The sequence below is a fragment of the Lynx canadensis genome, chromosome C1 (genome assembly GCF_007474595.2).
Source record: "Lynx canadensis isolate LIC74 chromosome C1, mLynCan4.pri.v2, whole genome shotgun sequence".
Lineage (NCBI taxonomy): Eukaryota > Metazoa > Chordata > Mammalia > Carnivora > Felidae > Lynx > Lynx canadensis.
This window is the reverse complement of record NC_044310.1, coordinates 104,765,341-104,777,994: the sequence shown is the minus strand read 5'-3', so window position 1 is coordinate 104,777,994 and position 12,654 is coordinate 104,765,341. Positions and strand designations below refer to the sequence as shown.

General features: G+C 40.7%; 1 non-coding gene across 1 annotated transcript; it reads left to right on the top strand.

Moving 5' to 3' along the window:
• Positions 1–10,940: 10,940 nt before the first annotated feature.
• LOC115522456 lies at positions 10,941–11,124 on the top strand. Its single transcript, XR_003971388.1, has one exon. It is a non-coding gene; the product is annotated as a U2 spliceosomal RNA (small nuclear RNA).
• The last annotated feature ends 1,530 nt before the right edge of the window (positions 11,125–12,654 follow it).

Genomic DNA, 12,654 nt, shown 5'->3' with positions numbered 1-12,654 from the left:
ACAGTTCAATGTGGGAGGGAGACAGATCAAAAGGAAAAGAGAATGACCAACCCAGGAACTTAGTCAAGCATACAGGTGATAACTAATTACCAAGAAGAGAGAATCAATGAGGAGACAGAATTAGATGGAATTCGGTTTTCTAAAAGAGCAAGCAACCTTGTACCATGAAGTAATATAGACCCAGAGGTATTCTAATTTGATAATCACATTTATTATCACACGCTTGTCTCCTAACATATTAGTGCTTTCAAGAATTAAAGTCAAAGTGAAAAAAAAAATTAGAGTCAAAGTAATTTGGGGGAGGGTTGATCAGAACTCTGGATCATTTTCTTAGTTTTCCAGTTTACACTGCATGACAAATGCACTCTGAGACTATTGTAAACGGAAGACAGGTAAGTTTGTAGTCTCAAATCTCGCAACTGTAATGAAAAAGGAGTAATTTTGTGTCCTGCGTTGATTCCATGCCCACATCACTGCCTGGTATTTGCTGACCGAATGAATAACCTAGTCATTGGAACATTTGTTTACTTTCTTTCTGTCTTTGGTAGTCACAGAATTTTAGACCAGAAGGGTTCTCAGGCATCATTCCAACTCCCTTGTTATATCCTGTGAAGACAGAGTTTCCAGGGGTTTAGGGATTCTCTCATGGTTAGACACAACAGCTAAGCTGAACCAGAGCAAGGGCACAGGCCCCATTGGACTTTCTGCAATGCCACTGGTCCTCAAACCTCAGTGTGCATCAGAATCACCTGGAAAGCTTGGTGAGAAATGAAGATTTCTGGGCCTCCCTCCCATAGTTTCTGATTCTGTGGGTCTAGAGTATGTCCAGAGAATTGCATTTACAGCAGGTCCTCAGGTGATGCTTGTGGTCTGAGGCACCACACTTGAGAATCAATACCCTATACCAACTGGAGGAGGGGAGGTAGTAGGGGGTTCGCCATTCTTTGTAGGGATTCCAGCCATCTGGTGTTGTTATCTGCATTCAACTTTACAGAGATGAGCCACAATAGCTTCACTAGTTTACAGTTATGTATTGAGGACTTCTAGATGCTAGGCACCCTACCACACCCTAGAAATAAAGAGTTAACAAGAGGCACCTGGGTGGCTCAGTCGGTTGAGCAACCAACTTTCGACTTTGGCTCAGGTCATGATCCCAGGGTTGTGGGATCGAGCCCTGCATTGGGCTCTATGCTGAGCATGGAGCCTGGTTGAGATGCTCTCTCTCTTCCCCACTGCCCCTCTCCCCTGCTCATGCTCACTTGCGCTCTCTCTCAAAAAAATGAACAGGAGGTAATCTCTGTCCTCAAGAACCTCACACTCTCTCTTTTTTAATGTTTTTATTTATTTTTGAGACAGAGAGAGACAGAGCATGAGCAGGGGAGGGGCAGAGAGAGAGGGAGACACAGAATCTGAAGCAGGCTCCAGGCTCTGAGCTGACAGCGGGGTTCGAACTCACAAACCGCAAGATCATGACCTGAACCGCAAGATCATGACCTGAGCTGAAGTCAGAAGCCCAACCGACTGAGCGACCCAGGTGCCCCTCAAAGCTGCAAGTCATTTCTAAGGCAGCATTTGCAAAAGTGAAATGCAGCTATTTTTGAGCTCATAGATCCTGCATTCTTTCTATTGTTCTATCCAACATACTTGTTATATCAGGTATTACATATATTTTAATTAAGTAGCACTCTCACAGGTTGTTTATAAATCCATGCACATTGGGAAGAATTGACTTTTTTGCTCTTTTTTAAAAAATAAAAAGGAAATACTTGGAGTTGCCTCTAGAAGGTAGAGAAAATCAGATCGTAGCAATGGTTTGTCACTTTTCCTCTTAATTATTATTTTTTAATTGTACAAGTAATATCTGATGGGTTTAGGGAAAAGAGAAGATTCAAAAAATAACATCACTTAAAAATTTCTTCAATTAGAGAAAATCGTGTTAACATTCTAATATCTTACAAATTAAAAAAAATTTTTTTTCTTTTGTTTGAGAGAGAGAGAGCGATCGAAAGAGGAGCAGAGAGAGAGGAAAACAAAATCTCAAGCAGGCTCCGAGATGTCAGCACAGACCTGGATATGGGGATCAAACTCACTAAACACGAGATTATGACCTGAGCTAAAATTAAGAGTCAGACACTATTTACCTCTTTCCTTCCTTCCTTCCTTCCTTCCTTCCTTCCTTCCTTCCTTCCTTCCTTCTTTTTCTGAGGCATTTGCTGCTTTACTAGATGGCTTGTTTCTTTCTTGAGTTACAAAAAGAATGAGACCAAATAAGAACTCCTACATTTTAGGCATACCTGGGTGGCTCAGTCGGTTGAACGTCCAACTTTGGCTCAGGTCATGATCTCACAGTTTGTGAGTTTGAGCCCCGCATCGGGCTCTGTGCTGACAGCTCAAAGCCTGGAGCCTGCTTCAGATTCTGTGTCTCCCTCTCTCTCTGCCCCTCCCATGCGCATGCTCTGTCTCTCTTTGTCTCAAAATAAATAAAAATGTAAAAAAATTTTTTTAAATAAAAAAAAGAACTCCTACATTTTAAATTATTGAACACATATAAAACCCAGCATATATTCATATTCACTAGAGCCTCAAAGTATTATGACTATCAGAAAATTCTCTAATTACAATTTAGATTCACTTCTCCCCCTACTAATCTTATATTTATCAATATTCTAACTAAGCAGAATATAGTGACCTCACATTTGTTTCTAGAGATACTCTAAGCACCAGATATAGTTGGATATTCTGATAGTGAAATGTTTATACTTCCCAAGGAACCTAGTCAGATAAAGAAGTTCACTAGAAGCTCCCTCTCCCCTTCCCTGTCATCAATTTATTTTTTTTCAATATATGAAATTTATTGTCAAATTGGTTTCCATACAACACCCAGTGCTCATCCCAAAAGGTACCCTCCTCAATGCCCATCACCCACCCTCCCCTCCCTCCCCCCCCCCCTCATCAATTTAAACAGCCTAGTATTGTCTGTATAGAACTGTATAGAAATAGTGTTGTATAGAAATAACCTAATATATTTAACCAACCCTCTGCCTTTGGACTGTTAGTTCCCCCCCCCCCAGTTTTTATCTTTAACAGTACTTCAATGATAATATCCTCGTTCATACGCATTTACACATTGTCCTATTGTTTCCTAGAATTGCAAGATGGCCGATGCTTTTTTTAAAAACTTTTTATTTTGAAAAAGTTCAAACTCAACCCTTTACTGAAAGTTAGGTTTATGGAGCTATAACTCACATACATAATTCTTGTTAGTGTAGAGTTCTATGTGTTTTGACCAATTCATACAGTCATGTAACCGTCATTTAGTCAAGATACAGAAGTTTATCACCCCCACCTCACCATAATTCTCTTGTGTCCTTTGTAGTCAGCTTCTCCTCCCACACTCATCCTTTGGTAACTACTGATCTGTTTTCTGATCCTGTAATTTTGCCTTTCCCTCCAGAATGTCTTATGTATTAAATTATACAGTATGTAGCCTTTGGAGTCTGGCTTCTTTCACTTAGCATTCATTCATGTTGTTGCGTATCAGAAATTTGTTGCATTTTATTGCTGAGTTTTTCTACTTTGTTTACCCACTTACCAGTTGAAGACCATGTAGTCTGTTTCTAGTTTTTCACAGCCACAAATCAAACCACTATAAACATTTGAGTACAGGTTTTTGAATGAACATATTTTTTCTTATTCTTCAGTGGGAGTAGTAGTGAGAATGAACACCCAGTGCTTGGTTGAATGGTAAGTGTATGTTCAACTTCGTGAGAAAAGGCCAAACTGTCTGTCTTGGTGCTTATTCTGTTTTTCATTCCTACCAGCAATGTGTGAAAACTCCACTTGCTCGTTTTATATGTATATATAAATTATATATATATTTATGTATATGTATATAATTTTTGTAAGTTTATTTATTTATTTGAGAGAGAAATAGAGAGGAGATAGAGAGAGAGCGGGGAGGGGCAGAGAGAAAGAGGAGAGAGAGAATTCCAAGCAGGTTCTATGCTTGTCAGCGCTGAGCCTAATGTGGGTCTCGAACTCATGAACTGTGAGATCATGACCTGAGCTGAAATCAAGAGTCGGATGGCTAACAGACAGCCACCCACACGCCCTGTGATATTTCATTTTAATTTGGGGTGTGTACCTTTAAAAAAATTTTTTTTAATGTTTTTATGTTTATCTTAGAGAGAGAGACAGAGAGAGAGAGAGAGAGAGAGAGACAGAGTGCCAGTAGGGGAGGGGCAGAGAGGGAGACAGAATCTGAAGCAGGCTCCAGGCTTTGAGCTGTCAGCACAGAGCCCCACGCAGGGCTGGAACCCACAAACCGTGAGATCATGACCTGAGCCAAAGTCGGACACTCAACTGACTGAGCCACCAGGCACCCTGGGTTTTGTGTACCTTTTTAGTTTTTTTGCTATATGTATTGTAATATTGCCCTCCATAAAGGTCATACTCCTGCAATGGTATATACACGAGTTGCAGTATTTTTCTCTCCTTCAGGACCTTTTAGCTATTACACAGATAAAATTAACTTGTATCATGGTTAAATTTTTGTACAATGAATCCCATCTTTTCGTGGATTTTCAGTATAAAGTGAGAAATATGTTCAATTGGAGCAAATTTTGGTTTAAAGGCTAGTAAAGTCTACATTAGTAGCAAGCTCTTCAAAGACGCACCAAAACAATGAATAAGAAACAAAAAAGGAATCAAAAAAGCAAAACAACAACAAAAAAAGACACATACTGAAAGTAAACCCATCATTTTGTTAGAAATCATGGCACCAAAATAATTTATACTAATGCAAAATACTACTTTCAAAACAGCTCAAATAGCCAAGCAGGAGAAAACCTGAATTAAATGGACCACGTTGTACCAGTCACCGAGCTTCTATCAAATTTCAATATATTTCAGTAGGATTGCATTAAACTTTTGGGTTACTAAGACTTTGCTTTTGGCATTTTGTGGAAGCTATTGATGTGATTGAACTAAAGTTAAATGGAAACACAAACACAGCCTTGGCAAAAATCTAAACTGTATTAAGAAATAAGTAGAGGGACACACTTATTAAAACATGAGGCAGAAGAGTATACCAAAATCCTGTCAACAGGCATTGGGCATTGAATAAGTAAGTTCTTTATCTTGTAACTGTAAGTTTGGATTTGTCATGCTAAACTTCTCTGTAACAAAATATACCTACATTCTAATCTTTTACCACAGAATAAGAAAAGCATACGTTGGCTTAAAGATAGCTAAAACACTGAATACATTTTATTATCTTTGTAGGAGGTCCCCAAGTCAGTTGTTAGCTACTTCACATTATTTTTTAAACATTTATCTATTTTGAGAGAGAGAGAATGAGAGAGAGAGCAGTGGAGGGGCAGAGAGAGAAGGAGAGGATCTCAAGCAGACTCTGCACTGTCAGCGCAGAGTCTCATGTGGGGCTCGGAAGTCACAAACTGTGAGATCACGACCTGAACGGAAATCAAGAGTCACTGACTCAAGAGTTAACTGACTGAGTCACCCAGACGCCCCTACTTCATATTATTATTTTTTACTTCATATTATTTTTAAATTTAATTTTTTAATTGTATCAAAGTAGTACAGGTACATAGTTTAAAAAGTCAAATAGAGTGATAAAAGTCATAATATAACACTCTATTCTCCCCCCCCGCAACTTGTATTTCCTAAGACGATCACTGCAACTTGTTAGTGGTTTCTTTGAGGGTAAAACACCAAATTTTCAAAAACATGTTTTATACTGCTATTTCTTGATTTTTCAGTTACAGATATTATTATCTATTAACTTGCAACTACAAAAGGGGAGGATTTACCTCTTTGACACAGTATCCCTCCCCAACACATATTTCTACCCTTTCCTCCCGATAGTTATTATCTCATACTCTTTATTGATGTATAAATAACATACAGCATCACACACTAGTTGCAGGTGTACGATATAGTGATTCAACAATTTTCTACATTACTCAGCGCTTGTCAAGGTAAGTGTGCTTCTCATTCCCCTCACCTATTTCACTCATCCCTCCACCCACCTCCCCTCTGGAAACCACCCGTTTGTCCTCTGATTTTTAAAACTGTATTTAAAACTCTGTATTTAAAACTCTGTGTTTTTTGGTGGGCTTTTTGCCTCTGCATAGTAGGCCTACCTCCCTTTCTGCCTCCTGCCGCCTCGGTGCCTGTGGAAAAGCTTCCAGTGAAGGGGGACAAAAAAAAAAAAAAAGAAGCAAGTTCTGAAGTTTACCCTTGATGGCAACTACCCTGTAGAAGATGGAATCGTGGATGCTGCCAATTGTGAGAAGTTTCTTTAAGAGAGAATCAAAGTGGGGGTGCCTGGGTGGCTCAGTCTGTTAAACTCCAACCTCAGCTCAGGTCATGATCTCATGGCTCGTGAGTTCAAGCCCCGCATTGGGCTCTGTGCTGACAGCTCAGAGCCTGGAGCCTGTTTCAGATTGTGTCTCCTTCTCTCTTGCCTCTCCCCTGCTCACGCTCTCTCTCTCTCTCTCTCTCAAAAATAAACATTAAAAAAATGTTTTAAAAATGAATTAAAGTATAAGGAGAAGGAAAAGAGGAGGAGTGTGAGGAGAGGAAAAGCTGTGAATCTCGGGTAGGGGTTATAACCATTGAAGGGAGCAAGAGCAAGATTACGATAATTTTTTTTATTAAAAAAAATTTTTTTTTAATTTTTTTTTTCAATGTTTATTTATTTTTGGGACAGAGAGAGACAGAGCATGAACGGGGGAGGGCCACAGAGAGAGGGAGACACAGAATCGGAAACAGGCTCCAGGCTCCGAGCCATCAGCCCAGAGCCTGACGCGGGGCTCGAACTCACGGACCGCGAGATCGTGACCTGGCTGAAGTCGGACGCTTAACCGACTGCGCCACCCAGGCGCCCCTAAAAATTTTTTTAATGTTTATTTATTTTTGACAGAGAGAGAGAGAGAGAGAGAGAGAGAGAGAGGAAGCATGAGTGGGGGAGGGGCAGAGAGAGAGGGAGACACAGAATGCCAAGTCGGCTCCAGGCTCCAGGCTCCAGGCTCCAGGCTCCAGGCTCCGAGCTGTCCCGCACAGAGCCCGACGCAGGGCTCTTGAACTCACACACTGTGAGATCATGACCTGAGCTGAAGTAGGATGCTCAACCGGCTGAGCCACCCAGGCGCCCCAAGATTATGATAATATTTGAGGTGCCTTTTCCCAAAAGGTATTTGAAATATCAAACCAAAAAAGAAGATTAATCTACGTGATGGGTTGTGCACAGTTACTAACAGCAGAGTTACAAATCATTACTTCCAGATTAACTAGGACCAGAAAGAGGAGGGAGAAGAGGGTTAAAACTCATTTATCTGGAATATTTTATATGAGTTCATAATAAAATTTGGGAAATTTTAAAAATTTAAAAATTATCTTCTGCTTCTTGTCTCTGTTTCCTCTGAATTATTTTTCTTCAGTTAGGTTTTTGTTGTTGTTCTTTTTTGGTCTCTGCTTTTATGTGAAAGGATTTTCTGAAATATTTGGCTATCTTTACCTATCTATTTACACTTAAGAGTGAGGCATTTAGGGGCACCTGGATGGCTCAGCCTGTTGAGCCTCTGACTCTTGATTCCAGTTCAGATCATGATCCCAGCGTTGTGGGATCAAGCCCTGTGTCAAGCTCTGCACTGTGCATGGAGCCTGCTTAAGACTCTCTCCTTCTCCCTCTGCCCCTCCCCCACTCACACACTTGTGTGTGCTGGTGCTCTTTCTCTCTCTCTCAGGAAGAAAAAAGAGCAAGGCACTTAAAAGGTGTGTGTAACCATGTATGGAAGCTTGTTGACTGGTAGACTGTACAATGAGGGGGTGGGACAGGTATCTGGCCATTTCCTACTGTTTTGTCAGTATATCTGGACTTGTCTCTTCTGGTTAGTTTCTCCAGAGAGGAAACCTCTAACTTTTTACCCGAAGGTATACCCAATTGTATGATGAATGGAGGAGAGAAAGGGTTGGTTTGTTGGGGGAGAGTTCTCACTATTTGAAATATAGATTTTTCACTTTTCCTGCCAATTTTCATTACATTTTAACTTGGTCTTAGTTATACCAGGTGTTTCTGAGTTTAGAATACCTTATTTTGACCTCTGTGATTCAGAGTTGGGAAGGAATTCAGTTGCTTTTAACATGAGCTTCAAAAACAAAACCAAACAAACAAAAAACCGTGAACTTCAACCAAATCTGTTTTAGCCACACCCTTCCCCTCATCTTCAGGGGTTCTTAGTGCTTCCAAATTCAGAATTTTTGTGTGGTTCTAATGTAAATCAGTTTGTCTCTCAATCTCCTGCAAGCAGTTAAGTTTCAACTTCTCCCTCTCTTCTAAGATGATTGCCTCTAGTTTATAGGGATCTCTGAAGGGGATCCCAATAATGGCATTCCTTCTTGGTGGAGGGGATCCCAATAATGGCATTCCTTCTTGGTGGAGTGGTCCTGAACAAGTTGAGAAATAAAGCAACAGGCAGATATGGAGGCAAACATATCACTTGTATTACTAAGTGATGGAGGCCAGATAGGAGATGTACTTTTTAGGATGAGAGTTAATGGGCCTGCTGCTAACTGTGCCCAGAACCAGGCAGTCTGGACTGAGGTGGACTTTGGTATGGACAAACCAAGCAGAATTATGTGCTTTGATGAACAGGCTCCCTCTCCCAAGAGCAAGGAGCAGAGTGGAACACTCCACTTAGGTTGGATGAACAAAGGGCTGAGAGAGGCCCAGTTATACTAACCAAGCTTTTTTCACAAGAGGTCAGACATCAGGAGTAAGGAAGCATTTCTGAAATAAATGGTACATCACTTTGCAGATGCTAAGATTTTGTTGAGCTCTCTCATCAGCTCTCTTCTCTTTGCTCAATCTCTATCCTTTTGGGTTTAGGTCTTTAAAATTTCTTTTTATTGAGCTATATAATTGACATGTAACATTATAGTAATTTTAGGTTCCCAGCATAATGGTTGGATATTTGTATATATGGTGAAATGCTCACTGTATGTCTAGTTAACATCCATCACCACACAGAGTTACAAATTTGGGTTTAGATCTTATTCTTTTAAAGTTATTTTAGTAAGGTTTGAGAAGAAATGGAAGTAAATATGTATATTAAATTATCTTCCTTTTTTTTCTTTTTCCTTTTTTTTTTTTTAATGTTTATTTTTGAGAGACAGAGTGTGAGCAGGGGAGGGGCAGAGAGAGAGACACACACACAAAGAATCAGAAGCAGGCTCCAGGCTGTTAGTACAGAACCTGACGCGGGGTTTGAACTCACAAACTGTGCGATCATGACCTGAGCTGAAGTCAGGTACCCAACCAACTGAGCCTCCCAGGCGCCCCTAAATTATCTTCCTTTTAACCAGAAGTTTAAGTTAGTCTTTTAAAAGTAATTTTAAAAAGCTTTTTAATGTTTATATTTATTTTTGAGACAGAGAGAGACAGAGCATGAGCAGCGGAGAGGCAGAGAGAAAGGGAAACAAAAGAATCCGAAGCAGGCTCCAGGCTCTGAGCTGTCAGCACAGAGCCCAACGCGGGGCTCAAACCCACTAACCATGAGATCATGACCTGAGCCGAATTCGGCTGCTCAACCGACTGAGCCACCCAGGGGCCCCAGAAAGTAATTTCGCTACCAAGGTTACAAATTTCTTTTAAGAAAACTATTGGGTCCCCTGGGTGGCTCAGTCGGTTGAGCGTCTGACTTCGGCTCAGGTCATGATCTCACAGTTTGTGGGTTCGAGCCCTGCATCAGGCTTACCGCTTACCGCTTGCTCAGAGCCTGGAGCCTGCTTCAGATTCTGTGTCTCCTTCTCTCTCTGCCCCTCCCCCGCTCATGCTTTGTCTCACTCTGTTTCTCAAAAATAAATAGATGCAAAAAAAAAATTAAAAAAAGAAAACTATTTATTATTTGTGCTACTGGGAGAATGCAATGATGCAATAATTCCTAGGTTACAGTCTCTCAATCATTTGTATTTCCCATTGCAATACGGATTTATTTGGGAGACTTACTCTTCTAATTTTGTTTGACTTTGGCTAATGTTAAAACCAGGTTGCACAATGTTAACATATAAAGAGGTGACTCAGACTGGAAAATCTCGGCCATGAATTAAAAATTTTTGCAGATATTCCACCAAATTTGGTTTTCACACAACATAATAAAAATTTTACCACAACAATGTGTATGCTTCCCACTTCAGTGTTTACTAACAACCCCTAAGGTGAAAAGGATCCCGAATTAAAGAAAGAATGGAATTGGAAAACACCTGGAAAATGCAGGGTAGTTCAATTATTTTATAATATTCATGGTGCCAATCAAACCCTTTTCTTAAAAAAAATCTAATAAATATCTTCAACTAAGTTTTATTAGAATAATCAAGCTTATTTATTAGTTCTCCTAGAGTTTTTGTATCTCAACAGGGGTCATAATATCGAATATCTATTTGTAGCATTCTGGGCATCAGTAGGGAGTAAGAATGATATTTCAGGGAGAAGAACATTTTGTGCATCTGAGAATTAAACAGGATTATAGGGGCGCCTGGTGGCTCAGTTGGTTAAGTGTCTGACTGGCTCAGGTCACGATCTCACTGTCCATGAATTCGGGCTCCCGCATTCAAGCCCGCTTCGGATCCTCTGTCTCCCTCTCTCTGCCTCTCCCCCTCCTCTCAAATATAAAATAAATATTAAAAAAAGTAAACAGGATTATAATGGCCACCTTTGGAAAAATATCTTAATTTTGATCACAGGAATTGGATTTGAGATTCATCTTCACAATTTACTAAGCACAGGACCTTGGGTATATACCCTTGCTTAGTTATCCACTGTAACAAATCACCTCAAAACTGAATAGTTTAAAAGAACAACCATGCTTTATTTACTCAAGATTCAGGGGGAATAAGTCGCTCATTCCTGAGGGAAACTAATCGCTTCTCGGCCTTTTGGCTAAGATCAAGTGTAGTATCTGAAGGAAAATCTGGATGGTACATCACGGTAGTCACCACAGTTCTAACAGGATCTGTGGGTTTTGGTAAATAGGCTCAGCTCTCTTATAACCTGCCACCGAGGAAGTTGAATAAATACTCCAACCTCACAGTCCTCCAGACTTCCGATCTTCTGCCAGTGCCCTCTCCCATGCACCAAACTCAGGAAGTCACAGGACTCTGTGGGTTTTGAGTTACAGAGCAGGGTGGAGAAGGGTGAAGAGTGGATCTAGAGGGGCAACAGAAGATATTCGGCAGCAGAAGGGGAGTTTAGTTTTTGAACATTAAAGGCATGTTGAGCTAAATAATATCCTGATGTGAACATCTTATTGGTGGATTAGAGGAGTGGTCCCAACCACCCTCTCATTCAAGTCCTTGCTCCTTTGCTTTCCTCCACCTTCTGATAACTTAACCTCATTTTTCATCCTGCCATTTAAAATAAACTCTGCCGTATTACTTCAGCTTAAAACGTGTCCTAGTTCATGAGTTTGGCTTTTCTCCTGACCCTATTTTATTTTTTCATCCTTCATTTAGCTCCATATACCCATCTACTAGCCTGGTAATGTTCTTCATCCAACCTCTTCCTGACACCTTTCCTTCTGTGCACCAATCCTCTGGAGACTCTTTCTTCGCCCAGTTTCTTATCCTGGCTTCTTGATTAAGACTAGAAAGAGGTGAGGTAAGGCACATGAGAGATGACAGGTGGATGGGAATTATGGGATGGTGGGGGGGAAGGGAAGGCTCACTTTGGTGGATCCCTGTCTATGCTTACTACAGTGTATTTTCTGAAGCTATTATCCAATGGCAAAACGAATTCATGGCCTTTCCCCACGTTGATTATTTCCAACATACTCTCCCATTCTGTGTTCTGATATAAAAGTCCTACCATTTAACCTCAATAATCATCTCTTCTTGGAAATGCTTTGGCTTCCATATATCGCCTGCCCTCAAATTCAACCTCATTTTTTTTTTAATGTTTATTTTTGAGAGACAGAGAGAGACAAAGCGCAAGTGGGGGAAGAGCAGAGAGAGAGGGTGACACAGAATCCAAAGCAGGCTCCAGACTCTGAGCTGTCAGCACAGAGCCCGACAGGGGGCTCAAACCCACAGACCATGAGATCATGACCTGAGTGGAAGTCGGGGGCTCAACTGACTGAGCCACCCAGGTGCCCCTCAACTCATTCTTTTCTGCCTGTTCCTTAGTTTCTTTGATTATTTTGGTAGACAGTCCCTCTCTCCTTCCCCTCAATCATATTTTGCTCCCCTTTGCCGGATAGCCTTCCTCTTAAATATATTTTCTGTGGGCATCTTATTATTTTTTTCTCATAGTCTCAACTATTATTCATATGTGTATGGCTCCTAGATCTGAATCGCCTTCCCTGAACTCTTTGGGATGCCATTCCAGAGTTCCAAACCCTACTGTGGCTGGTGGGATGAGACCAACCATAGGTCTTCTACTCAAGCTAGTACTAAAATGTACTTTCAGGTTTCTTTTTAGCCCTTTTGTTCCACCACTCCTGCCCCCCCCCACCCCTTTTAAAACTCTTCCTTTAACTGTTCCTCAATCCATTTGGTTGTTTTCATATCATCCTGGCTTCCTTTAGCCTGTGTGAAAACAAAACAAGCTTAACTAACGCTGAATTGACTGCCCCACGC